Here is a 27,249-nt window from a genome sequence, read left to right as displayed (position 1 = left end):
TTCTGAGATGTAAAGAAAATTCTTTACCTGGGGTCAAGTACCGGTCAGTGAGGTGGTACAAGGTAAACTACTTTGCGTTGCTCTTTTCCAGGGCAGTAGTGTGGCTTGCTAATGCTGACTAAAGCCCTGGATCAGAGTCCTCAGGGCTGGTATAGTGCCGAGAATCTCCCACACTTTTGATAAACGGTTGTGATACAGCCTGGAAAAAAATGGTTACCAATGTAATTTGAGTTTAGCTAAAACATAATATCAGTCAGTTTCTGATATATTTGTAATTTTATGTTGGCTATTACCGGTTTTTGTCTTCAATAGTATCAGCAGTTGTCGTGGCCGAGTGGTTAAGGCGATGGACTAGAAATCCATTGGGATCTTCCCGCGCAGGTTCGAATCCTGCCGACAACGTGCTATTTTTCTCCTGTGATTGGTAATGCCCAGGCGTTTACATTGTATCATAGATAGCCAGTATCTGTTATTGTATCACTACACATAAATCGCTAGCTCCACGGTATCAATCTTTACCTACTTGAAATTAGGTTACACCTGTCAATCAAGCACTCCTGTTCATGACAACAGTCAATAACTAATTAGTTGCAAACGCCAGCCTTCCTAAAATGCATTGTTATTTCATCAAGCATGTTAGCTAAATCACGTAGTTAGCTATGTAACGTTAGCTTGCTAAAACTGTTCCTCGTTTCAAACCGTCAGCACCACTGACGATACACCCAGAAAAACAGACAGCGAAGATATAGATGCCCTTCTTGAGGACATACTTGACGATGATTTCGATTCCCTTGCGCTAAACGTGAGTAAATAACCTTAGCTACATCGCCTTGCAATGTTGAATGCAGTTTTTTGTTGTTGTTGCTAACAGCATCTACTATCCAGTAGTAGTAGCTAGCTAAAGTTAGCTGTCTGGATATCACACGGATGTTTTAGCTAGCTATAATGAGATAAATATGAGGCTATGTTTGATTGTTTTTAGCCTGTTTCCAATGGAAAGGTTGCTATCATTTTTGTCCTTCTGATTCCAATGCATTAGCTAACGTTACATTGCAAAAGGGCCGGCTAGCAACTTACCTTGGCTTACTGCATTTGCGTAACAGGCAGTCTCCTTGTGGAGTGCAACAAGAGGCAAGTCGTTATTGCGTTGGACTAGTTAACTGTAAGGTTGCAAGATTGGATCCCGAGCTGACAAGGTGAAAATCTGTCGTTCTACAACTTGGTCCTGGACTTCCTGACGGGCCGCCCCCAGGTGGTGAGGGTAGGAAACAACATCTCCGCCCTGCTGATCCTCAACACTGGGACCCCACAAGGGTGCGTTCTCTGCCCTCTCCTGTACTCCCTGTTCATTAACATTGCTAACCATGTGTATGTGACAACTCAAATTTGATTTGATTTGTTGACCAAATTCGACACTCTCATTGACCTCTATACCAACACTCTTTGCTTGGTGGGCAAGACAACGAAAAACCGCCACCTGCTGGAGGGAAACAGATTTCCCGCCGATTTGGCCCTTTCTCTTCCTCAACAGATAGCCCAGTATACTTTCACTTTGACGGCTACTTTTACTTTTATATTCTAGTAGGATAAATCTACGCCTTGAATTAGACAACGAAATATAGAAAACGCGTTGGTGCTGAACAAAAAACGCGTACCCTAGTCTTTCTCCATGCCTTTGCACTAGGTAAGTTCAAATTTCATTTTAGGGCTAACAAGGCTTTATGTCCTCCCTTACAAAAAAAGATTGCAGTTTTGAAACTGCAGTAACGTCAGTCGACTGTGGTATTTTGGAAGCAGTAATTGCAAAATTGCAGTTATACTGCACTCTAACTGCAGCTACATTGCAAATTTACTGCAGTAAAAAAAACATGTTATTTTGGATGCAGTATTTGCAGCATACTACAGTTACACTGCACTCTGACAGCCATCTTTTTTTCGTAAGGGCTGCCCATCAAGGTTCGTTTTGACATTTGCCTTCCATTTTTCCAGTTTGCGTACACAACGGGATTATGAAGGATGCTGAAAATACAAGGTCAATATGCTGCAAGGATTCGGTTCTGAGATGTAAAGAAAATTCTTTACCTGGGGTCAAGTACCGGTCAGTGAGGTGGTACAAGGTAAACTACTTTGCGTTGCTCTTTTCCAGGGCAGTAGTGTGGCTTGCTAATGCTGACTAAAGCCCTGGATCAGAGTCCTCAGGGCTGGTATAGTGCCGAGAATCTCCCACACTTTTGATAAACGGTTGTGATACAGCCTGGAAAAAAATGGTTACCAATGTAATTTGAGTTTAGCTAAAACATAATATCAGTCAGTTTCTGATATATTTGTAATTTTATGTTGGCTATTACCGGTTTTTGTCTTCAATAGTATCAGCAGTTGTCGTGGCCGAGTGGTTAAGGCGATGGACTAGAAATCCATTGGGATCTTCCCGCGCAGGTTCGAATCCTGCCGACAACGTGCTATTTTTCTCCTGTGATTGGTAATGCCCAGGCGTTTACATTGTATCATAGATAGCCAGTATCTGTTATTGTATCACTACACATAAATCGCTAGCTCCACGGTATCAATCTTTACCTACTTGAAATTAGGTTACACCTGTCAATCAAGCACTCCTGTTCATGACAACAGTCAATAACTAATTAGTTGCAAACGCCAGCCTTCCTAAAATGCATTGTTATTTCATCAAGCATGTTAGCTAAATCACGTAGTTAGCTATGTAACGTTAGCTTGCTAAAACTGTTCCTCGCTTCACACCGTCAGCACCACTGACGATACACCCAGAAAAACAGACAGCGAAGATATAGATGCCCTTCTTGAGGACATACTTGACGATGATTTCGATTCCCTTGCGCTAAACGTGAGTAAATAACCTTAGCTACATCGCCTTGCAATGTTGAATGCAGTTTTTGTTGTTGTTGCTAACAGCATCTACTATCCAGTAGTAGTAGCTAGCTAAAGTTAGCTGTCTGGATATCACACGGATGTTTAGCTAGCTATAATGAGATAAATATGAGGCTATGTTTGATTGTTTTTAGCCTGTTTCCAATGGAAAGGTTGCTATCATTTTTGTCCTTCTGATTCCAATGCATTAGCTAACGTTACATTGCAAAAGGGCCGGCTAGCAACTTACCTTGGCTTACTGCATTTGCGTAACAGGCAGTCTCCTTGTGGAGTGCAACAAGAGGCAAGTCGTTATTGCGTTGGACTAGTTAACTGTAAGGTTGCAAGATTGGATCCCCGAGCTGACAAGGTGAAAATCTGTCGTTCTACAACTTGGTCCTGGACTTCCTGACGGGCCGCCCCCAGGTGGTGAGGGTAGGAAACAACATCTCCGCCCTGCTGATCCTCAACACTGGGGCCCCACAAGGGTGCGTTCTCTGCCCTCTCCTGTACTCCTTGTTCATTAACATTGTTAACCATGTGTATGTGACAACTCAAATTTGATTTGATTTGTTGACCAAATTCGACACTCTCATTGACCTCTATACCAACACTCTTTGCTTGGTGGGCAAGACAACGAAAAACCGCCACCTGCTGGAGGGAAACAGATTTCCCGCCGATTTGGCCCTTTCTCTTCCTCAACAGATAGCCCAGTATACTTTCACTTTGACGGCTACTTTTACTTTTATATTCTAGTAGGATAAATCTACGCCTTGAATTAGACAACGAAATATAGAAAACGCGTTGCTGCTGAACAAAAATGCGTACCTAGTCTTTCTCCATGCCTTTGCACTAGGTAAGTTCAAATTTCATTTTAGGGCTAACAAGGCTTTATGTCCTCCCTTACAAAAAAAAAAAAGATTGCAGTTTTGAAACTGCAGTAACGTCAGTCGACTGTGGTATTTTGGAAGCAGTAATTGCAAAATTGCAGTTATACTGCACTCTAACTGCAGCTACATTGCAAATTTACTGCAGTAAAAAAAAACATGTTATTTTGGATGCAGTATTTGCAGCATACTACAGTTACACTGCACTCTGACAGCCATCTTTTTTCGTAAGGGCTGCCCATCAAGGTTCGTTTTGACATTTGCCTTCCATTTTTCCAGTTTGCGTACACAACGGGATTATGAAGGATGCTGAAAATACAAGGTCAATATGCTGCAAGGATTCGGTTCTGAGATGTAAAGAAAATTCTTTACCTGGGGTCAAGTACCGGTCAGTGAGGTGGTACAAGGTAAACTACTTTGCGTTGCTCTTTTCCAGGGCAGTAGTGTGGCTTGCTAATGCTGACTAAAGCCCTGGATCAGAGTCCTCAGGGCTGGTATAGTGCCGAGAATCTCCCACACTTTTGATAAACGGTTGTGATACAGCCTGGAAAAAATGGTTACCAATGTAATTTGAGTTTAGCTAAAACATAATATCAGTCAGTTTCTGATATATTTGTAATTTTATGTTGGCTATTACCGGTTTTTGTCTTCAATAGTATCAGCAGTTGTCGTGGCCGAGTGGTTAAGGCGATGGACTAGAAATCCATTGGGATCTTCCCGCGCAGGTTCGAATCCTGCCGACAACGTGCTATTTTTCTCCTGTGATTGGTAATGCCCAGGCGTTTACATTGTATCATAGATAGCCAGTATCTGTTATTGTATCACTACACATAAATCGCTAGCTCCACGGTATCAATCTTTACCTACTTGAAATTAGGTTACACCTGTCAATCAAGCACTCCTGTTCATGACAACAGTCAATAACTAATTAGTTGCAAACGCCAGCCTTCCTAAAATGCATTGTTATTTCATCAAGCATGTTAGCTAAATCACGTAGTTAGCTATGTAACGTTAGCTTGCTAAAACTGTTCCTCGCTTCACACCGTCAGCACCACTGACGATACACCCAGAAAAACAGACAGCGAAGATATAGATGCCCTTCTTGAGGACATACTTGACGATGATTTCGATTCCCTTGCGCTAAACGTGAGTAAATAACCTTAGCTACATCGCCTTGCAATGTTGAATGCAGTTTTTTGTTGTTGTTGCTAACAGCATCTACTATCCAGTAGTAGTAGCTAGCTAAAGTTAGCTGTCTGGATATCACACGGATGTATTAGCTAGCTATAATGAGATAAATATGAGGCTATGTTTGATTGTTTTTAGCCTGTTTCCAATGGAAAGGTTGCTATCATTTTTGTCCTTCTGATTCCAATGCATTAGCTAACGTTACATTGCAAAAGGGCCGGCTAGCAACTTACCTTGGCTTACTGCATTTGCGTAACAGGCAGTCTCCTTGTGGAGTGCAACAAGAGGCAAGTCGTTATTGCGTTGGACTAGTTAACTGTAAGGTTGCAAGATTGGATCCCCGAGCTGACAAGGTGAAAATCTGTCGTTCTACAACTTGGTCCTGGACTTCCTGACGGGCCGCCCCCAGGTGGTGAGGGTAGGAAACAACATCTCCGCCCTGCTGATCCTCAACACTGGGGCCCCACAAGGGTGCGTTCTCTGCCCTCTCCTGTACTCCTTGTTCATTAACATTGTTAACCATGTGTATGTGACAACTCAAATTTGATTTGATTTGTTGACCAAATTCGACACTCTCATTGACCTCTATACCAACACTCTTTGCTTGGTGGGCAAGACAACGAAAAACCGCCACCTGCTGGAGGGAAACAGATTTCCCGCCGATTTGGCCCTTTCTCTTCCTCAACAGATAGCCCAGTATACTTTCACTTTGACGGCTACTTTTACTTTTATATTCTAGTAGGATAAATCTACGCCTTGAATTAGACAACGAAATATAGAAAACGCGTTGCTGCTGAACAAAAAATGCGTACCCTAGTCTTTCTCCATGCCTTTGCACTAGGTAAGTTCAAATTTCATTTTAGGGCTAACAAGGCTTTATGTCCTCCCTTACAAAAAAAGATTGCAGTTTTGAAACTGCAGTAACGTCAGTCGACTGTGGTATTTTGGAAGCAGTAATTGCAAAATTGCAGTTATACTGCACTCTAACTGCAGCTACATTGCAAATTTACTGCAGTAAAAAAAAACATGTTATTTTGGATGCAGTATTTGCAGCATACTACAGTTACACTGCACTCTGACAGCCATCTTTTTTTCGTAAGGGCTGCCCATCAAGGTTCGTTTTGACATTTGCCTTCCATTTTTCCAGTTTGCGTACACAGCGGGATTATGAAGGATGCTGAAAATACAAGGTCAATATGCTGCAAGGATTCGGTTCTGAGATGTAAAGAAAATTCTTTACCTGGGGTCAAGTACCGGTCAGTGAGGTGGTACAAGGTAAACTACTTTGCGTTGCTCTTTTCCAGGGCAGTAGTGTGGCTTGCTAATGCTGACTAAAGCCCTGGATCAGAGTCCTCAGGGCTGGTATAGTGCCGAGAATCTCCCACACTTTTGATAAACGGTTGTGATACAGCCTGGAAAAAAATGGTTACCAATGTAATTTGAGTTTAGCTAAAACATAATATCAGTCAGTTTCTGATATATTTGTCATTTTATGTTGGCTATTACCGGTTTTTGTCTTCAATAGTATCAGCAGTTGTCGTGGCCGAGTGGTTAAGGCGATGGACTAGAAATCCATTGGGATCTTCCGCGCAGGTTCGAATCCTGCCGACAACGTGCTATTTTTCTCCTGTGATTGGTAATGCCCAGGCGTTTACATTGTATCATAGATAGCCAGTATCTGTTATTGTATCACTACACATAAATCGCTAGCTCCACGGTATCAATCTTTACCTACTTGAAATTAGGTTACACCTGTCAATCAAGCACTCCTGTTCATGACAACAGTCAATAACTAATTAGTTGCAAACGCCAGCCTTCCTAAAATGCATTGTTATTTCATCAAGCATGTTAGCTAAATCACGTAGTTAGCTATGTAACGTTAGCTTGCTAAAACTGTTCCTCGTTTCACACCGTCAGCACCACTGACGATACACCCAGAAAAACAGACAGCGAAGATATAGATGCCCTTCTTGAGGACATACTTGACGATGATTTCGATTCCCTTGCGCTAAACGTGAGTAAATAACCTTAGCTACATCGCCTTGCAATGTTGAATGCAGTTTTTTGTTGTTGTTGCTAACAGCATCTACTATCCAGTAGTAGTAGCTAGCTAAAGTTAGCTGTCTGGATATCACACGGATGTATTAGCTAGCTATAATGAGATAAATATGAGGCTATGTTTGATTGTTTTTAGCCTGTTTCCAATGGAAAGGTTGCTATCATTTTTGTCCTTCTGATTCCAATGCATTAGCTAACGTTACATTGCAAAAGGGCCGGCTAGCAACTTACCTTGGCTTACTGCATTTGCGTAACAGGCAGTCTCCTTGTGGAGTGCAACAAGAGGCAAGTCGTTATTGCGTTGGACTAGTTAACTTGTAAGGTTGCAAGATTGGATCCCCGAGCTGACAAGGTGAAAATCTGTCGTTCTACAACTTGGTCCTGGACTTCCTGACGGGCCGCCCCCAGGTGGTGAGGGTAGGAAACAACATCTCCGCCCTGCTGATCCTCAACACTGGGGCCCCACAAGGGTGCGTTCTCTGCCCTCTCCTGTACTCCCTGTTCATTAACATTGCTAACCATGTGTATGTGACAACTCAAATTTGATTTGATTTGTTGACCAAATTCGACACTCTCATTGACCTCTATACCAACACTCTTTGCTTGGTGGGCAAGACAACGAAAAACCGCCACCTGCTGGAGGGAAACAGATTTCCCGCCGATTTGGCCCTTTCTCTTCCTCAACAGATAGCCCAGTATACTTTCACTTTGACGGCTACTTTTACTTTTATATTCTAGTAGGATAAATCTACGCCTTGAATTAGACAACGAAATATAGAAAACGCGTTGGTGCTGAACAAAAAACGCGTACCCTAGTCTTTCTCCATGCCTTTGCACTAGGTAAGTTCAAATTTCATTTTAGGGCTAACAAGGCTTTATGTCCTCCCTTACAAAAAAAGATTGCAGTTTTGAAACTGCAGTAACGTCAGTCGACTGTGGTATTTTGGAAGCAGTAATTGCAAAATTGCAGTTATACTGCACTCTAACTGCAGCTACATTGCAAATTTACTGCAGTAAAAAAACATGTTATTTTGGATGCAGTATTTGCAGCATACTACAGTTACACTGCACTCTGACAGCCATCTTTTTTTCGTAAGGGCTGCCCATCAAGGTTCGTTTTGACATTTGCCTTCCATTTTTCCAGTTTGCGTACACAACGGGATTATGAAGGATGCTGAAAATACAAGGTCAATATGCTGCAAGGATTCGGTTCTGAGATGTAAAGAAAATTCTTTACCTGGGGTCAAGTACCGGTCAGTGAGGTGGTACAAGGTAAACTACTTTGCGTTGCTCTTTTCCAGGGCAGTAGTGTGGCTTGCTAATGCTGACTAAAGCCCTGGATCAGAGTCCTCAGGGCTGGTATAGTGCCGAGAATCTCCCACACTTTTGATAAACGGTTGTGATACAGCCTGGAAAAAAAAAATGGTTACCAATGTAATTTGAGTTTAGCTAAAACATAATATCAGTCCGTTTCTGATATATTTGTCATTTTATGTTGGCTATTACCGGTTTTTGTCTTCAATAGTATCAGCAGTTGTCGTGGCCGAGTGGTTAAGGCGATGGACTAGAAATCCATTGGGATCTTCCCGCGCAGGTTCGAATCCTGCCGACAACGTGCTATTTTTCTCCTGTGATTGGTAATGCCCAGGCGTTTACATTGTATCATAGATAGCCAGTATCTGTTATTGTATCACTACACATAAATCGCTAGCTCCACGGTATCAATCTTTACCTACTTGAAATTAGGTTACACCTGTCAATCAAGCACTCCTGTTCATGACAACAGTCAATAACTAATTAGTTGCAAACGCCAGCCTTCCTAAAATGCATTGTTATTTCATCAAGCATGTTAGCTAAATCACGTAGTTAGCTATGTAACGTTAGCTTGCTAAAACTGTTCCTCGCTTCACACCGTCAGCACCACTGACGATACACCCAGAAAAACAGACAGCGAAGATATAGATGCCCTTCTTGAGGACATACTTGACGATGATTTCGATTCCCTTGCGCTAAACGTGAGTAAATAACCTTAGCTACATCGCCTTGCAATGTTGAATGCAGTTTTTTGTTGTTGTTGCTAACAGCATCTACTATCCAGTAGTAGTAGCTAGCTAAAGTTAGCTGTCTGGATATCACACGGATGTATTAGCTAGCTATAATGAGATAAATATGAGGCTATGTTTGATTGTTTTTAGCCTGTTTCCAATGGAAAGGTTGCTATCATTTTGTCCTTCTGATTCCAATGCATTAGCTAACGTTACATTGCAAAAGGGCCGGCTAGCAACTTACCTTGGCTTACTGCATTTGCGTAACAGGCAGTCTCCTTGTGGAGTGCAACAAGAGGCAAGTCGTTATTGCGTTGGACTAGTTAACTGTAAGGTTGCAAGATTGGATCCCGAGCTGACAAGGTGAAAATCTGTCGTTCTACAACTTGGTCCTGGACTTCCTGACGGGCCGCCCCCAGGTGGTGAGGGTAGGAAACAACATCTCCGCCCTGCTGATCCTCAACACTGGGGCCCCACAAGGGTGCGTTCTCTGCCCTCTCCTGTACTCCTGTTCATTAACATTGCTAACCATGTGTATGTGACAACTCAAATTTGATTTGATTTGTTGACCAAATTCGACACTCTCATTGACCTCTATACCAACACTCTTTGCTTGGTGGGCAAGACAACGAAAAACCGCCACCTGCTGGAGGGAAACAGATTTCCCGCCGATTTGGCCCTTTCTCTTCCTCAACAGATAGCCCAGTATACTTTCACTTTGACGGCTACTTTTACTTTTATATTCTAGTAGGATAAATCTACGCCTTGAATTAGACAACGAAATATAGAAAACGCGTTGGTGCTGAACAAAAAACGCGTACCCTAGTCTTTCTCCATGCCTTTGCACTAGGTAAGTTCAAATTTCATTTTAGGGCTAACAAGGCTTTATGTCCTCCCTTACAAAAAAGATTGCAGTTTTGAAACTGCAGTAACGTCAGTCGACTGTGGTATTTTGGAAGCAGTAATTGCAAAATTGCAGTTATACTGCACTCTAACTGCAGCTACATTGCAAATTTACTGCAGTAAAAAAAACATGTTATTTTGGATGCAGTATTTGCAGCATACTACAGTTACACTGCACTCTGACAGCCATCTTTTTTCGTAAGGGCTGCCCATCAAGGTTCGTTTTGACATTTGCCTTCCATTTTTCCAGTTTGCGTACACAACGGGATTATGAAGGATGCTGAAAATACAAGGTCAATATGCTGCAAGGATTCGGTTCTGAGATGTAAAGAAAATTCTTTACCTGGGGTCAAGTACCGGTCAGTGAGGTGGTACAAGGTAAACTACTTTGCGTTGCTCTTTTCCAGGGCAGTAGTGTGGCTTGCTAATGCTGACTAAAGCCCTGGATCAGAGTCCTCAGGGCTGGTATAGTGCCGAGAATCTCCCACACTTTTGATAAACGGTTGTGATACAGCCTGGAAAAAATGGTTACCAATGTAATTTGAGTTTAGCTAAAACATAATATCAGTCCGTTTCTGATATATTTGTCATTTTATGTTGGCTATTACCGGTTTTTGTCTTCAATAGTATCAGCAGTTGTCGTGGCCGAGTGGTTAAGGCGATGGACTAGAAATCCATTGGGATCTTCCCGCGCAGGTTCGAATCCTGCCGACAACGTGCTATTTTTCTCCTGTGATTGGTAATGCCCAGGCGTTTACATTGTATCATAGATAGCCAGTATCTGTTATTGTATCACTACACATAAATCGCTAGCTCCACGGTATCAATCTTTACCTACTTGAAATTAGGTTACACCTGTCAATCAAGCACTCCTGTTCATGACAACAGTCAATAACTAATTAGTTGCAAACGCCAGCCTTCCTAAAATGCATTGTTATTTCATCAAGCATGTTAGCTAAATCACGTAGTTAGCTATGTAACGTTAGCTTGCTAAAACTGTTCCTCGTTTCAAACCGTCAGCACCACTGACGATACACCCAGAAAAACAGACAGCGAAGATATAGATGCCCTTCTTGAGGACATACTTGACGATGATTTCGATTCCCTTGCGCTAAACGTGAGTAAATAACCTTAGCTACATTGCCTTGCAATGTTGAATGCAGTTTTTTGTTGTTGTTGCTAACAGCATCTACTATCCAGTAGTAGTAGCTAGCTAAAGTTAGCTGTCTGGATATCACACGGATGTTTTAGCTAGCTATAATGAGATAAATATGAGGCTATGTTTGATTGTTTTTAGCCTGTTTCCAATGGAAAGGTTGCTATCATTTTTGTCCTTCTGATTCCAATGCATTAGCTAACGTTACATTGCAAAAGGGCCGGCTAGCAACTTACCTTGGCTTACTGCATTTGCGTAACAGGCAGTCTCCTTGTGGAGTGCAACAAGAGGCAAGTCGTTATTGCGTTGGACTAGTTAACTGTAAGGTTGCAAGATTGGATCCCCGAGCTGACAAGGTGAAAATCTGTCGTTCTACAACTTGGTCCTGGACTTCCTGACGGGCCGCCCCCAGGTGGTGAGGGTAGGAAACAACATCTCCGCCCTGCTGATCCTCAACACTGGGGCCCCACAAGGGTGCGTTCTCTGCCCTCTCCTGTACTCCCTGTTCATTAACATTGCTAACCATGTGTATGTGACAACTCAAATTTGATTTGATTTGTTGACCAAATTCGACACTCTCATTGACCTCTATACCAACACTCTTTGCTTGGTGGGCAAGACAACGAAAAACCGCCACCTGCTGGAGGGAAACAGATTTCCCGCCGATTTGGCCCTTTCTCTTCCTCAACAGATAGCCCAGTATACTTTCACTTTGACGGCTACTTTTACTTTTATATTCTAGTAGGATAAATCTACGCCTTGAATTAGACAACGAAATATAGAAAATGCGTTGGTGCTGAACAAAAAACGCGTACCCTAGTCTTTCTCCATGCCTTTGCACTAGGTAAGTTCAAATTTCATTTTAGGGCTAACAAGGCTTTATGTCCTCCCTTACAAAAAAGATTGCAGTTTTGAAACTGCAGTAACGTCAGTCGACTGTGGTATTTTGGAAGCAGTAATTGCAAAATTGCAGTTATACTGCACTCTAACTGCAGCTACATTGCAAATTTACTGCAGTAAAAAAAACATGTTATTTTGGATGCAGTATTTGCAGCATACTACAGTTACACTGCACTCTGACAGCCATCTTTTTTTCGTAAGGGCTGCCCATCAAGGTTCGTTTTGACATTTGCCTTCCATTTTTCCAGTTTGCGTACACAACGGGATTATGAAGGATGCTGAAAATACAAGGTCAATATGCTGCAAGGATTCGGTTCTGAGATGTAAAGAAAATTCTTTACCTGGGGTCAAGTACCGGTCAGTGAGGTGGTACAAGGTAAACTACTTTGCGTTGCTCTTTTCCAGGGCAGTAGTGTGGCTTGCTAATGCTGACTAAAGCCCTGGATCAGAGTCCTCAGGGCTGGTATAGTGCCGAGAATCTCCCACACTTTTGATAAACGGTTGTGATACAGCCTGGAAAAAAATGGTTACCAATGTAATTTGAGTTTAGCTAAAACATAATATCAGTCCGTTTCTGATATATTTGTCATTTTATGTTGGCTATTACCGGTTTTTGTCTTCAATAGTATCAGCAGTTGTCGTGGCCGAGTGGTTAAGGCGATGGACTAGAAATCCATTGGGATCTTCCGCGCAGGTTCGAATCCTGCCGACAACGTGCTATTTTTCTCCTGTGATTGGTAATGCCCAGGCGTTTACATTGTATCATAGATAGCCAGTATCTGTTATTGTATCACTACACATAAATCGCTAGCTCCACGGTATCAATCTTTACCTACTTGAAATTAGGTTACACCTGTCAATCAAGCACTCCTGTTCATGACAACAGTCAATAACTAATTAGTTGCAAACGCCAGCCTTCCTAAAATGCATTGTTATTTCATCAAGCATGTTAGCTAAATCACGTAGTTAGCTATGTAACGTTAGCTTGCTAAAACTGTTCCTCGCTTCACACCGTCAGCACCACTGACGATACACCCAGAAAAACAGACAGCGAAGATATAGATGCCCTTCTTGAGGACATACTTGACGATGATTTCGATTCCCTTGCGCTAAACGTGAGTAAATAACCTTAGCTACATTGCCTTGCAATGTTGAATGCAGTTTTTGTTGTTGTTGCTAACAGCATCTACTATCCAGTAGTAGTAGCTAGCTAAAGTTAGCTGTCTGGATATCACACGGATGTATTAGCTAGCTATAATGAGATAAATATGAGGCTATGTTTGATTGTTTTTAGCCTGTTTCCAATGGAAAGGTTGCTATCATTTTTGTCCTTCTGATTCCAATGCATTAGCTAACGTTACATTGCAAAAGGGCCGGCTAGCAACTTACCTTGGCTTACTGCATTTGCGTAACAGGCAGTCTCCTTGTGGAGTGCAACAAGAGGCAAGTCGTTATTGCGTTGGACTAGTTAACTGTAAGGTTGCAAGATTGGATCCCGAGCTGACAAGGTGAAAATCTGTCGTTCTACAACTTGGTCCTGGACTTCCTGACGGGCCGCCCCCAGGTGGTGAGGGTAGGAAACAACATCTCCGCCCTGCTGATCCTCAACACTGGGGCCCCACAAGGGTGCGTTCTCTGCCCTCTCCTGTACTCCCTGTTCATTAACATTGCTAACCATGTGTATGTGACAACTCAAATTTGATTTGATTTGTTGACCAAATTCGACACTCTCATTGACCTCTATACCAACACTCTTTGCTTGGTGGGCAAGACAACGAAAAACCGCCACCTGCTGGAGGGAAACAGATTTCCCGCCGATTTGGCCCTTTCTCTTCCTCAACAGATAGCCCAGTATACTTTCACTTTGACGGCTACTTTTACTTTTATATTCTAGTAGGATAAATCTACGCCTTGAATTAGACAACGAAATATAGAAAACGCGTTGGTGCTGAACAAAAAACGCGTACCCTAGTCTTTCTCCATGCCTTTGCACTAGGTAAGTTCAAATTTCATTTTAGGGCTAACAAGGCTTTATGTCCTCCCTTACAAAAAAGATTGCAGTTTTGAAACTGCAGTAACGTCAGTCGACTGTGGTATTTTGGAAGCAGTAATTGCAAAATTGCAGTTATACTGCACTCTAACTGCAGCTACATTGCAAATTTACTGCAGTAAAAAAAACATGTTATTTTGGATGCAGTATTTGCAGCATACTACAGTTACACTGCACTCTGACAGCCATCTTTTTTTCGTAAGGGCTGCCCATCAAGGTTCGTTTTGACATTTGCCTTCCATTTTTCCAGTTTGCGTACACAACGGGATTATGAAGGATGCTGAAAATACAAGGTCAATATGCTGCAAGGATTCGGTTCTGAGATGTAAAGAAAATTCTTTACCTGGGGTCAAGTACCGGTCAGTGAGGTGGTACAAGGTAAACTACTTTGCGTTGCTCTTTTCCAGGGCAGTAGTGTGGCTTGCTAATGCTGACTAAAGCCCTGGATCAGAGTCCTCAGGGCTGGTATAGTGCCGAGAATCTCCCACACTTTTGATAAACGGTTGTGATACAGCCTGGAAAAAAATGGTTACCAATGTAATTTGAGTTTAGCTAAAACATAATATCAGTCCGTTTCTGATATATTTGTCATTTTATGTTGGCTATTACCGGTTTTTGTCTTCAATAGTATCAGCAGTTGTCGTGGCCGAGTGGTTAAGGCGATGGACTAGAAATCCATTGGGATCTTCCCGCGCAGGTTCGAATCCTGCCGACAACGTGCTATTTTTCTCCTGTGATTGGTAATGCCCAGGCGTTTACATTGTATCATAGATAGCCAGTATCTGTTATTGTATCACTACACATAAATCGCTAGCTCCACGGTATCAATCTTTACCTACTTGAAATTAGGTTACACCTGTCAATCAAGCACTCCTGTTCATGACAACAGTCAATAACTAATTAGTTGCAAACGCCAGCCTTCCTAAAATGCATTGTTATTTCATCAAGCATGTTAGCTAAATCACGTAGTTAGCTATGTAACGTTAGCTTGCTAAAACTGTTCCTCGCTTCACACCGTCAGCACCACTGACGATACACCCAGAAAAACAGACAGCGAAGATATAGATGCCCTTCTTGAGGACATACTTGACGATGATTTCGATTCCCTTGCGCTAAACGTGAGTAAATAACCTTAGCTACATCGCCTTGCAATGTTGAATGCAGTTTTTGTTGTTGTTGCTAACAGCATCTACTATCCAGTAGTAGTAGCTAGCTAAAGTTAGCTGTCTGGATATCACACGGATGTATTAGCTAGCTATAATGAGATAAATATGAGGCTATGTTTGATTGTTTTTAGCCTGTTTCCAATGGAAAGGTTGCTATCATTTTTGTCCTTCTGATTCCAATGCATTAGCTAACGTTACATTGCAAAAGGGCCGGCTAGCAACTTACCTTGGCTTACTGCATTTGCGTAACAGGCAGTCTCCTTGTGGAGTGCAACAAGAGGCAAGTCGTTATTGCGTTGGACTAGTTAACTGTAAGGTTGCAAGATTGGATCCCCGAGCTGACAAGGTGAAAATCTGTCGTTCTACAACTTGGTCCTGGACTTCCTGACGGGCCGCCCCCAGGTGGTGAGGGTAGGAAACAACATCTCCGCCCTGCTGATCCTCAACACTGGGGCCCCACAAGGGTGCGTTCTCTGCCCTCTCCTGTACTCCCTGTTCATTAACATTGCTAACCATGTGTATGTGACAACTCAAATTTGATTTGATTTGTTGACCAAATTCGACACTCTCATTGACCTCTATACCAACACTCTTTGCTTGGTGGGCAAGACAACGAAAAACCGCCACCTGCTGGAGGGAAACAGATTTCCCGCCGATTTGGCCCTTTCTCTTCCTCAACAGATAGCCCAGTATACTTTCACTTTGACGGCTACTTTTACTTTTATATTCTAGTAGGATAAATCTACGCCTTGAATTAGACAACGAAATATAGAAAACGCGTTGGTGCTGAACAAAAAACGCGTACCCTAGTCTTTCTCCATGCCTTTGCACTAGGTAAGTTCAAATTTCATTTTAGGGCTAACAAGGCTTTATGTCCTCCCTTACAAAAAAGATTGCAGTTTTGAAACTGCAGTAACGTCAGTCGACTGTGGTATTTTGGAAGCAGTAATTGCAAAATTGCAGTTATACTGCACTCTAACTGCAGCTACATTGCAAATTTACTGCAGTAAAAAAAAAAAAACATGTTATTTTGGATGCAGTATTTGCAGCATACTACAGTTACACTGCACTCTGACAGCCATCTTTTTTCGTAAGGGCTGCCCATCAAGGTTCGTTTTGACATTTGCCTTCCATTTTTCCAGTTTGCGTACACAACGGGATTATGAAGGATGCTGAAAATACAAGGTCAATATGCTGCAAGGATTCGGTTCTGAGATGTAAAGAAAATTCTTTACCTGGGGTCAAGTACCGGTCAGTGAGGTGGTACAAGGTAAACTACTTTGCGTTGCTCTTTTCCAGGGCAGTAGTGTGGCTTGCTAATGCTGACTAAAGCCCTGGATCAGAGTCCTCAGGGCTGGTATAGTGCCGAGAATCTCCCACACTTTTGATAAACGGTTGTGATACAGCCTGGAAAAAATGGTTACCAATGTAATTTGAGTTTAGCTAAAACATAATATCAGTCCGTTTCTGATATATTTGTCATTTTATGTTGGCTATTACCGGTTTTTGTCTTCAATAGTATCAGCAGTTGTCGTGGCCGAGTGGTTAAGGCGATGGACTAGAAATCCATTGGGATCTTCCCGCGCAGGTTCGAATCCTGCCGACAACGTGCTATTTTTCTCCTGTGATTGGTAATGCCCAGGCGTTTACATTGTATCATAGATAGCCAGTATCTGTTATTGTATCACTACACATAAATCGCTAGCTCCACGGTATCAATCTTTACCTACTTGAAATTAGGTTACACCTGTCAATCAAGCACTCCTGTTCATGACAACAGTCAATAACTAATTAGTTGCAAACGCCAGCCTTCCTAAAATGCATTGTTATTTCATCAAGCATGTTAGCTAAATCACGTAGTTAGCTATGTAACGTTAGCTTGCTAAAACTGTTCCTCGCTTCACACCGTCAGCACCACTGACGATACACCCAGAAAAACAGACAGCGAAGATATAGATGCCCTTCTTGAGGACATACTTGACGATGATTTCGATTCCCTTGCGCTAAACGTGAGTAAATAACCTTAGCTACATTGCCTTGCAATGTTGAATGCAGTTTTTTGTTGTTGTTGCTAACAGCATCTACTATCCAGTAGTAGTAGCTAGCTAAAGTTAGCTGTCTGGATATCACACGGATGTATTAGCTAGCTATAATGAGATAAATATGAGGCAATGTTTGATTGTTTTTAGCCTGTTTCCAATGGAAAGGTTGCTATCATTTTTGTCCTTCTGATTCCAATGCATTAGCTAACGTTACATTGCAAAAGGGCCGGCTAGCAACTTACCTTGGCTTACTGCATTTGCGTAACAGGCAGTCTCCTTGTGGAGTGCAACAAGAGGCAAGTCGTTATTGCGTTGGACTAGTTAACTGTAAGGTTGCAAGATTGGATCCCCGAGCTGACAAGGTGAAAATCTGTCGTTCTACAACTTGGTCCTGGACTTCCTGACGGGCCGCCCCCAGGTGGTGAGGGTAGGAAACAACATCTCCGCCCTGCTGATCCTCAACACTGGGGCCCCACAAGGGTGCGTTCTCTGCCCTCTCCTGTACTCCTGTTCATTAACATTGCTAACCATGTGTATGTGACAACTCAAATTTGATTTGATTTGTTGACCAAATTCGACACTCTCATTGACCTCTATACCAACACTCTTTGCTTGGTGGGCAAGACAACGAAAAACCGCCACCTGCTGGAGGAAACAGATTTCCCGCCGATTTGGCCCTTTCTCTTCCTCAACAGATAGCCCAGTATACTTTCACTTTGACGGCTACTTTTACTTTTATATTCTAGTAGGATAAATCTACGCCTTGAATTAGACAACGAAATATAGAAAACGCGTTGGTGCTGAACAAAAAACGCGTACCTAGTCTTTCTCCATGCCTTTGCACTAGGTAAGTTCAAATTTCATTTTAGGGCTAACAAGGCTTTATGTCCTCCCTTACAAAAAAGATTGCAGTTTTGAAACTGCAGTAACGTCAGTCGACTGTGGTATTTTGGAAGCAGTAATTGCAAAATTGCAGTTATACTGCACTCTAACTGCAGCTACATTGCAAATTTACTGCAGTAAAAAAACATGTTATTTTGGATGCAGTATTTGCAGCATACTACAGTTACACTGCACTCTGACAGCCATCTTTTTTCGTAAGGGCTGCCCATCAAGGTTCGTTTTGACATTTGCCTTCCATTTTTCCAGTTTGCGTACACAACGGGATTATGAAGGATGCTGAAAATACAAGGTCAATATGCTGCAAGGATTCGGTTCTGAGATGTAAAGAAAATTCTTTACCTGGGGTCAAGTACCGGTCAGTGAGGTGGTACAAGGTAAACTACTTTGCGTTGCTCTTTTCCAGGGCAGTAGTGTGGCTTGCTAATGCTGACTAAAGCCCTGGATCAGAGTCCTCAGGGCTGGTATAGTGCCGAGAATCTCCCACACTTTTGATAAACGGTTGTGATACAGCCTGGAAAAAAATGGTTACCAATGTAATTTGAGTTTAGCTAAAACATAATATCAGTCCGTTTCTGATATATTTGTCATTTTATGTTGGCTATTACCGGTTTTTGTCTTCAATAGTATCAGCAGTTGTCGTGGCCGAGTGGTTAAGGCGATGGACTAGAAATCCATTGGGATCTTCCCGCGCAGGTTCGAATCCTGCCGACAACGTGCTATTTTTCTCCTGTGATTGGTAATGCCCAGGCGTTTACATTGTATCATAGATAGCCAGTATCTGTTATTGTATCACTACACATAAATCGCTAGCTCCACGGTATCAATCTTTACCTACTTGAAATTAGGTTACACCTGTCAATCAAGCACTCCTGTTCATGACAACAGTCAATAACTAATTAGTTGCAAACGCCAGCCTTCCTAAAATGCATTGTTATTTCATCAAGCATGTTAGCTAAATCACGTAGTTAGCTATGTAACGTTAGCTTGCTAAAACTGTTCCTCGCTTCACACCGTCAGCACCACTGACGATACACCCAGAAAAACAGACAGCGAAGATATAGATGCCCTTCTTGAGGACATACTTGACGATGATTTCGATTCCCTTGCGCTAAACGTGAGTAAATAACCTTAGCTACATCGCCTTGCAATGTTGAATGCAGTTTTTTGTTGTTGTTGCTAACAGCATCTACTATCCAGTAGTAGTAGCTAGCTAAAGTTAGCTGTCTGGATATCACACGGATGTATTAGCTAGCTATAATGAGATAAATATGAGGCAATGTTTGATTGTTTTTAGCCTGTTTCCAATGGAAAGGTTGCTATCATTTTTGTCCTTCTGATTCCAATGCATTAGCTAACGTTACATTGCAAAAGGGCCGGCTAGCAACTTACCTTGGCTTACTGCATTTGCGTAACAGGCAGTCTCCTTGTGGAGTGCAACAAGAGGCAAGTCGTTATTGCGTTGGACTAGTTAACTGTAAGGTTGCAAGATTGGATCCCGAGCTGACAAGGTGAAAATCTGTCGTTCTACAACTTGGTCCTGGACTTCCTGACGGGCCGCCCCCAGGTGGTGAGGGTAGGAAACAACATCTCCGCCCTGCTGATCCTCAACACTGGGGCCCCACAAGGGTGCGTTCTCTGCCCTCTCCTGTACTCCCTGTTCATTAACATTGCTAACCATGTGTATGTGACAACTCAAATTTGATTTGATTTGTTGACCAAATTCGACACTCTCATTGACCTCTATACCAACACTCTTTGCTTGGTGGGCAAGACAACGAAAAACCGCCACCTGCTGGAGGAAAGAGATTTCCGCCGATTTGGCCCTTTCTCTTCCTCAACAGATAGCCCAGTATACTTTCACTTTGACGGCTACTTTTACTTTTATATTCTAGTAGGATAAATCTACGCCTTGAATTAGACAACGAAATATAGAAAACGCGTTGGTGCTGAACAAAAACGCGTACCCTAGTCTTTCTCCATGCCTTTGCACTAGGTAAGTTCAAATTTCATTTTAGGGCTAACAAGGCTTTATGTCCTCCCTTACAAAAAAGATTGCAGTTTTGAAACTGCAGTAACGTCAGTCGACTGTGGTATTTTGGAAGCAGTAATTGCAAAATTGCAGTTATACTGCACTCTAACTGCAGCTACATTGCAAATTTACTGCAGTAAAAAAACATGTTATTTTGGATGCAGTATTTGCAGCATACTACAGTTACACTGCACTCTGACAGCCATCTTTTTTTCGTAAGGGCTGCCCATCAAGGTTCGTTTTGACATTTGCCTTCCATTTTTCCAGTTTGCGTACACAACGGGATTATGAAGGATGCTGAAAATACAAGGTCAATATGCTGCAAGGATTCGGTTCTGAGATGTAAAGAAAATTCTTTACCTGGGGTCAAGTACCGGTCAGTGAGGTGGTACAAGGTAAACTACTTTGCGTTGCTCTTTTCCAGGGCAGTAGTGTGGCTTGCTAATGCTGACTAAAGCCCTGGATCAGAGTCCTCAGGGCTGGTATAGTGCCGAGAATCTCCCACACTTTTGATAAACGGTTGTGATACAGCCTGGAAAAAATGGTTACCAATGTAATTTGAGTTTAGCTAAAACATAATATCAGTCCGTTTCTGATATATTTGTCATTTTATGTTGGCTATTACCGGTTTTTGTCTTCAATAGTATCAGCAGTTGTCGTGGCCGAGTGGTTAAGGCGATGGACTAGAAATCCATTGGGATCTTCCCGCGCAGGTTCGAATCCTGCCGACAACGTGCTATTTTTCTCCTGTGATTGGTAATGCCCAGGCGTTTACATTGTATCATAGATAGCCAGTATCTGTTATTGTATCACTACACATAAATCGCTAGCTCCACGGTATCAATCTTTACCTACTTGAAATTAGGTTACACCTGTCAATCAAGCACTCCTGTTCATGACAACAGTCAATAACTAATTAGTTGCAAACGCCAGCCTTCCTAAAATGCATTGTTATTTCATCAAGCATGTTAGCTAAATCACGTAGTTAGCTATGTAACGTTAGCTTGCTAAAACTGTTCCTCGCTTCACACCGTCAGCACCACTGACGATACACCCAGAAAAACAGACAGCGAAGATATAGATGCCCTTCTTGAGGACATACTTGACGATGATTTCGATTCCCTTGCGCTAAACGTGAGTAAATAACCTTAGCTACATCGCCTTGCAATGTTGAATGCAGTTTTTTGTTGTTGTTGCTAACAGCATCTACTATCCAGTAGTAGTAGCTAGCTAAAGTTAGCTGTCTGGATATCACACGGATGTATTAGCTAGCTATAATGAGATAAATATGAGGCTATGTTTGATTGTTTTTAGCCTGTTTCCAATGGAAAGGTTGCTATCATTTTTGTCCTTCTGATTCCAATGCATTAGCTAACGTTACATTGCAAAAGGGCCGGCTAGCAACTTACCTTGGCTTACTGCATTTGCGTAACAGGCAGTCTCCTTGTGGAGTGCAACAAGAGGCAAGTCGTTATTGCGTTGGACTAGTTAACTGTAAGGTTGCAAGATTGGATCCCCGAGCTGACAAGGTGAAAATCTGTCGTTCTACAACTTGGTCCTGGACTTCCTGACGGGCCGCCCCCAGGTGGTGAGGGTAGGAAACAACATCTCCGCCCTGCTGATCCTCAACACTGGGGCCCCACAAGGGTGCGTTCTCTGCCCTCTCCTGTACTCCCTGTTCATTAACATTGCTAACCATGTGTATGTGACAACTCAAATTTGATTTGATTTGTTGACCAAATTCGACACTCTCATTGACCTCTATACCAACACTCTTTGCTTGGTGGGCAAGACAACGAAAAACCGCCACCTGCTGGAGGGAAACAGATTTCCCGCCGATTTGGCCCTTTCTCTTCCTCAACAGATAGCCCAGTATACTTTCACTTTGACGGCTACTTTTACTTTTATATTCTAGTAGGATAAATCTACGCCTTGAATTAGACAACGAAATATAGAAAACGCGTTGGTGCTGAACAAAAAACGCGTACCCTAGTCTTTCTCCATGCCTTTGCACTAGGTAAGTTCAAATTTCATTTTAGGGCTAACAAGGCTTTATGTCCTCCCTTACAAAAAAGATTGCAGTTTTGAAACTGCAGTAACGTCAGTCGACTGTGGTATTTTGGAAGCAGTAATTGCAAAATTGCAGTTATACTGCACTCTAACTGCAGCTACATTGCAAATTTACTGCAGTAAAAAAACATGTTATTTTGGATGCAGTATTTGCAGCATACTACAGTTACACTGCACTCTGACAGCCATCTTTTTTTTTTCGTAAGGGCTGCCCATCAAGGTTCGTTTTGACATTTGCCTTCCATTTTTCCAGTTTGCGTACACAACGGGATTATGAAGGATGCTGAAAATACAAGGTCAATATGCTGCAAGGATTCGGTTCTGAGATGTAAAGAAAATTCTTTACCTGGGGTCAAGTACCGGTCAGTGAGGTGGTACAAGGTAAACTACTTTGCGTTGCTCTTTTCCAGGGCAGTAGTGTGGCTTGCTAATGCTGACTAAAGCCCTGGATCAGAGTCCTCAGGGCTGGTATAGTGCCGAGAATCTCCCACACTTTTGATAAACGGTTGTGATACAGCCTGGAAAAAATGGTTACCAATGTAATTTGAGTTTAGCTAAAACATAATATCAGTCCGTTTCTGATATATTTGTCATTTTATGTTGGCTATTACCGGTTTTTGTCTTCAATAGTATCAGCAGTTGTCGTGGCCGAGTGGTTAAGGCGATGGACTAGAAATCCATTGGGATCTTCCCGCGCAGGTTCGAATCCTGCCGACAACGTGCTATTTTTCTCCTGTGATTGGTAATGCCCAGGCGTTTACATTGTATCATAGATAGCCAGTATCTGTTATTGTATCACTACACATAAATCGCTAGCTCCACGGTATCAATCTTTACCTACTTGAAATTAGGTTACACCTGTCAATCAAGCACTCCTGTTCATGACAACAGTCAATAACTAATTAGTTGCAAACGCCAGCCTTCCTAAAATGCATTGTTATTTCATCAAGCATGTTAGCTAAATCACGTAGTTAGCTATGTAACGTTAGCTTGCTAAAACTGTTCCTCGCTTCACACCGTCAGCACCACTGACGATACACCCAGAAAAACAGACAGCGAAGATATAGATGCCCTTCTTGAGGACATACTTGACGATGATTTCGATTCCCTTGCGCTAAACGTGAGTAAATAACCTTAGCTACATCGCCTTGCAATGTTGAATGCAGTTTTTGTTGTTGTTGCTAACAGCATCTACTATCCAGTAGTAGTAGCTAGCTAAAGTTAGCTGTCTGGATATCACACGGATGTATTAGCTAGCTATAATGAGATAAATATGAGGCAATGTTTGATTGTTTTTAGCCTGTTTCCAATGGAAAGGTTGCTATCATTTTTGTCCTTCTGATTCCAATGCATTAGCTAACGTTACATTGCAAAAGGGCCGGCTAGCAACTTACCTTGGCTTACTGCATTTGCGTAACAGGCAGTCTCCTTGTGGAGTGCAACAAGAGGCAAGTCGTTATTGCGTTGGACTAGTTAACTGTAAGGTTGCAAGATTGGATCCCCGAGCTGACAAGGTGAAAATCTGTCGTTCTACAACTTGGTCCTGGACTTCCTGACGGGCCGCCCCAGGTGGTGAGGGTAGGAAACAACATCTCCGCCCTGCTGATCCTCAACACTGGGGCCCCACAAGGGTGCGTTCTCTGCCCTCTCCTGTACTCCCTGTTCATTAACATTGCTAACCATGTGTATGTGACAACTCAAATTTGATTTGATTTGTTGACCAAATTCGACACTCTCATTGACCTCTATACCAACACTCTTTGCTTGGTGGGCAAGACAACGAAAAACCGCCACCTGCTGGAGGGAAACAGATTTCCGCCGATTTGGCCCTTTCTCTTCCTCAACAGATAGCCCAGTATACTTTCACTTTGACGGCTACTTTTACTTTTATATTCTAGTAGGATAAATCTACGCCTTGAATTAGACAACGAAATATAGAAAACGCGTTGGTGCTGAACAAAAACGCGTACCCTAGTCTTTCTCCATGCCTTTGCACTAGGTAAGTTCAAATTTCATTTTAGGGCTAACAAGGCTTTATGTCCTCCCTTACAAAAAAAGATTGCAGTTTTGAAACTGCAGTAACGTCAGTCGACTGTGGTATTTTGGAAGCAGTAATTGCAAAATTGCAGTTATACTGCACTCTAACTGCAGCTACATTGCAAATTTACTGCAGTAAAAAAACATGTTATTTTGGATGCAGTATTTGCAGCATACTACAGTTACACTGCACTCTGACAGCCATCTTTTTTCGTAAGGGCTGCCCATCAAGGTTCGTTTTGACATTTGCCTTCCATTTTTCCAGTTTGCGTACACAACGGGATTATGAAGGATGCTGAAAATACAAGGTCAATATGCTGCAAGGATTCGGTTCTGAGATGTAAAGAAAATTCTTTACCTGGGGTCAAGTACCGGTCAGTGAGGTGGTACAAGGTAAACTACTTTGCGTTGCTCTTTTCCAGGGCAGTAGTGTGGCTTGCTAATGCTGACTAAAGCCCTGGATCAGAGTCCTCAGGGCTGGTATAGTGCCGAGAATCTCCCACACTTTTGATAAACGGTTGTGATACAGCCTGGAAAAAAATGGTTACCAATGTAATTTGAGTTTAGCTAAAACATAATATCAGTCCGTTTCTGATATATTTGTCATTTTATGTTGGCTATTACCGGTTTTTGTCTTCAATAGTATCAGCAGTTGTCGTGGCCGAGTGGTTAAGGCGATGGACTAGAAATCCATTGGGATCTTCCGCGCAGGTTCGAATCCTGCCGACAACGTGCTATTTTTCTCCTGTGATTGGTAATGCCCAGGCGTTTACATTGTATCATAGATAGCCAGTATCTGTTATTGTATCACTACACATAAATCGCTAGCTCCACGGTATCAATCTTTACCTACTTGAAATTAGGTTACACCTGTCAATCAAGCACTCCTGTTCATGACAACAGTCAATAACTAATTAGTTGCAAACGCCAGCCTTCCTAAAATGCATTGTTATTTCATCAAGCATGTTAGCTAAATCACGTAGTTAGCTATGTAACGTTAGCTTGCTAAAACTGTTCCTCGCTTCACACCGTCAGCACCACTGACGATACACCCAGAAAAACAGACAGCGAAGATATAGATGCCCTTCTTGAGGACATACTTGACGATGATTTCGATTCCCTTGCGCTAAACGTGAGTAAATAACCTTAGCTACATCGCCTTGCAATGTTGAATGCAGTTTTTTGTTGTTGTTGCTAACAGCATCTACTATCCAGTAGTAGTAGCTAGCTAAAGTTAGCTGTCTGGATATCACACGGATGTATTAGCTAGCTATAATGAGATAAATATGAGGCTATGTTTGATTGTTTTTAGCCTGTTTCCAATGGAAAGGTTGCTATCATTTTTGTCCTTCTGATTCCAATGCATTAGCTAACGTTACATTGCAAAAGGGCCGGCTAGCAACTTACCTTGGCTTACTGCATTTGCGTAACAGGCAGTCTCCTTGTGGAGTGCAACAAGAGGCAAGTCGTTATTGCGTTGGACTAGTTAACTGTAAGGTTGCAAGATTGGATCCCCGAGCTGACAAGGTGAAAATCTGTCGTTCTACAACTTGGTCCTGGACTTCCTGACGGGCCGCCCCCAGGTGGTGAGGGTAGGAAACAACATCTCCGCCCTGCTGATCCTCAACACTGGGGCCCCACAAGGGTGCGTTCTCTGCCCTCTCCTGTACTCCCTGTTCATTAACATTGCTAACCATGTGTATGTGACAACTCAAATTTGATTTGATTTGTTGACCAAATTCGACACTCTCATTGACCTCTATACCAACACTCTTTGCTTGGTGGGCAAGACAACGAAAAACCGCCACCTGCTGGAGGGAAACAGATTTCCCGCCGATTTGGCCCTTTCTCTTCCTCAACAGATAGCCCAGTATACTTTCACTTTGACGGCTACTTTTACTTTTATATTCTAGTAGGATAAACCTACGCCTTGAATTAGACAACGAAATATAGAAAACGCGTTGCTGCTGAACAAAAAAATGCGTACCCTAGTCTTTCTCCATGCCTTTGCACTAGGTAAGTTCAAATTTCATTTTAGGGCTAACAAGGCTTTATGTCCTCCCTTCCAAAAAAAGATTGCAGTTTTGAAACTGCAGTAACGTCAGTCGACTGTGGTATTTTGGAAGCAGTAATTGCAAAATTGCAGTTATACTGCACTCTAACTGCAGCTACATTGCAAATTTACTGCAGTAAAAAAAAACATGTTATTTTGGATGCAGTATTTGCAGCATACTACAGTTACACTGCACTCTGACAGCCATCTTTTTTTCGTAAGGGCTGCCCATCAAGGTTCGTTTTGACATTTGCCTTCCATTTTTCCAGTTTGCGTACACAGCGGGATTATGAAGGATGCTGAAAATACAAGGTCAATATGCTGCAAGGATTCGGTTCTGAGATGTAAAGAAAATTCTTTACCTGGGGTCAAGTACCGGTCAGTGAGGTGGTACAAGGTAAACTACTTTGCGTTGCTCTTTTCCAGGGCAGTAGTGTGGCTTGCTAATGCTGACTAAAGCCCTGGATCAGAGTCCTCAGGGCTGGTATAGTGCCGAGAATCTCCCACACTTTTGATAAACGGTTGTGATACAGCCTGGAAAAAAAATGGTTACCAATGTAATTTGAGTTTAGCTAAAACATAATATCAGTCCGTTTCTGATATATTTGTCATTTTATGTTGGCTATTACCGGTTTTTGTCTTCAATAGTATCAGCAGTTGTCGTGGCCGAGTGGTTAAGGCGATGGACTAGAAATCCATTGGGATCTTCCCGCGCAGGTTCGAATCCTGCTGACAACGTGCTATTTTTCTCCTGTGATTGGTAATGCCCAGGCGTTTACATTGTATCATAGATAGCCAGTATCTGTTATTGTATCACTACACATAAATCGCTAGCTCCACGGTATCAATCTTTACCTACTTGAAATTAGGTTACACCTGTCA

The 27,249-nt window shown here is 42.4% G+C and overlaps 13 non-coding genes across 13 annotated transcripts; all 13 read left to right on the top strand.

Moving 5' to 3' along the window:
- The first annotated feature begins 320 nt into the window (after positions 1-320).
- On the top strand, positions 321-402 carry trnas-aga (transfer RNA serine (anticodon AGA)). Its single transcript has one exon. It is a non-coding gene; the product is annotated as a tRNA-Ser (tRNA).
- Positions 403-2,375: 1,973 nt separating this feature from the next.
- trnas-aga (transfer RNA serine (anticodon AGA)) lies at positions 2,376-2,457 on the top strand. The gene has a single exon. It is a non-coding gene; the product is annotated as a tRNA-Ser (tRNA).
- A 1,974-nt stretch (positions 2,458-4,431) lies between these two features.
- trnas-aga (transfer RNA serine (anticodon AGA)) lies at positions 4,432-4,513 on the top strand. The gene has a single exon. It is a non-coding gene; the product is annotated as a tRNA-Ser (tRNA).
- A 1,975-nt stretch (positions 4,514-6,488) lies between these two features.
- trnas-aga (transfer RNA serine (anticodon AGA)) lies at positions 6,489-6,569 on the top strand. The gene has a single exon. It is a non-coding gene; the product is annotated as a tRNA-Ser (tRNA).
- A 1,977-nt stretch (positions 6,570-8,546) lies between these two features.
- Positions 8,547-8,628, top strand: trnas-aga (transfer RNA serine (anticodon AGA)). Its single transcript has one exon. It is a non-coding gene; the product is annotated as a tRNA-Ser (tRNA).
- A 1,968-nt stretch (positions 8,629-10,596) lies between these two features.
- Positions 10,597-10,678, top strand: trnas-aga (transfer RNA serine (anticodon AGA)). Its single transcript has one exon. It is a non-coding gene; the product is annotated as a tRNA-Ser (tRNA).
- A 1,973-nt stretch (positions 10,679-12,651) lies between these two features.
- On the top strand, positions 12,652-12,732 carry trnas-aga (transfer RNA serine (anticodon AGA)). The gene has a single exon. It is a non-coding gene; the product is annotated as a tRNA-Ser (tRNA).
- Positions 12,733-14,703: 1,971 nt separating this feature from the next.
- trnas-aga (transfer RNA serine (anticodon AGA)) lies at positions 14,704-14,785 on the top strand. The gene has a single exon. It is a non-coding gene; the product is annotated as a tRNA-Ser (tRNA).
- Positions 14,786-16,760: 1,975 nt separating this feature from the next.
- trnas-aga (transfer RNA serine (anticodon AGA)) lies at positions 16,761-16,842 on the top strand. The gene has a single exon. It is a non-coding gene; the product is annotated as a tRNA-Ser (tRNA).
- Positions 16,843-18,810: 1,968 nt separating this feature from the next.
- Positions 18,811-18,892, top strand: trnas-aga (transfer RNA serine (anticodon AGA)). Its single transcript has one exon. It is a non-coding gene; the product is annotated as a tRNA-Ser (tRNA).
- A 1,967-nt stretch (positions 18,893-20,859) lies between these two features.
- trnas-aga (transfer RNA serine (anticodon AGA)) lies at positions 20,860-20,941 on the top strand. The gene has a single exon. It is a non-coding gene; the product is annotated as a tRNA-Ser (tRNA).
- Positions 20,942-22,915: 1,974 nt separating this feature from the next.
- Positions 22,916-22,997, top strand: trnas-aga (transfer RNA serine (anticodon AGA)). The gene has a single exon. It is a non-coding gene; the product is annotated as a tRNA-Ser (tRNA).
- Positions 22,998-24,965: 1,968 nt separating this feature from the next.
- trnas-aga (transfer RNA serine (anticodon AGA)) lies at positions 24,966-25,046 on the top strand. The gene has a single exon. It is a non-coding gene; the product is annotated as a tRNA-Ser (tRNA).
- Positions 25,047-27,249: the final 2,203 nt, after the last annotated feature.

Source organism: Oncorhynchus nerka, linkage group LG14, assembly GCF_034236695.1.
Source record: "Oncorhynchus nerka isolate Pitt River linkage group LG14, Oner_Uvic_2.0, whole genome shotgun sequence".
Taxonomy (NCBI): domain Eukaryota; kingdom Metazoa; phylum Chordata; class Actinopteri; order Salmoniformes; family Salmonidae; genus Oncorhynchus; species Oncorhynchus nerka.
The sequence above is the reverse complement of the archived record's forward strand: the minus strand, read 5'-3'. Positions and strand labels throughout refer to the sequence as shown.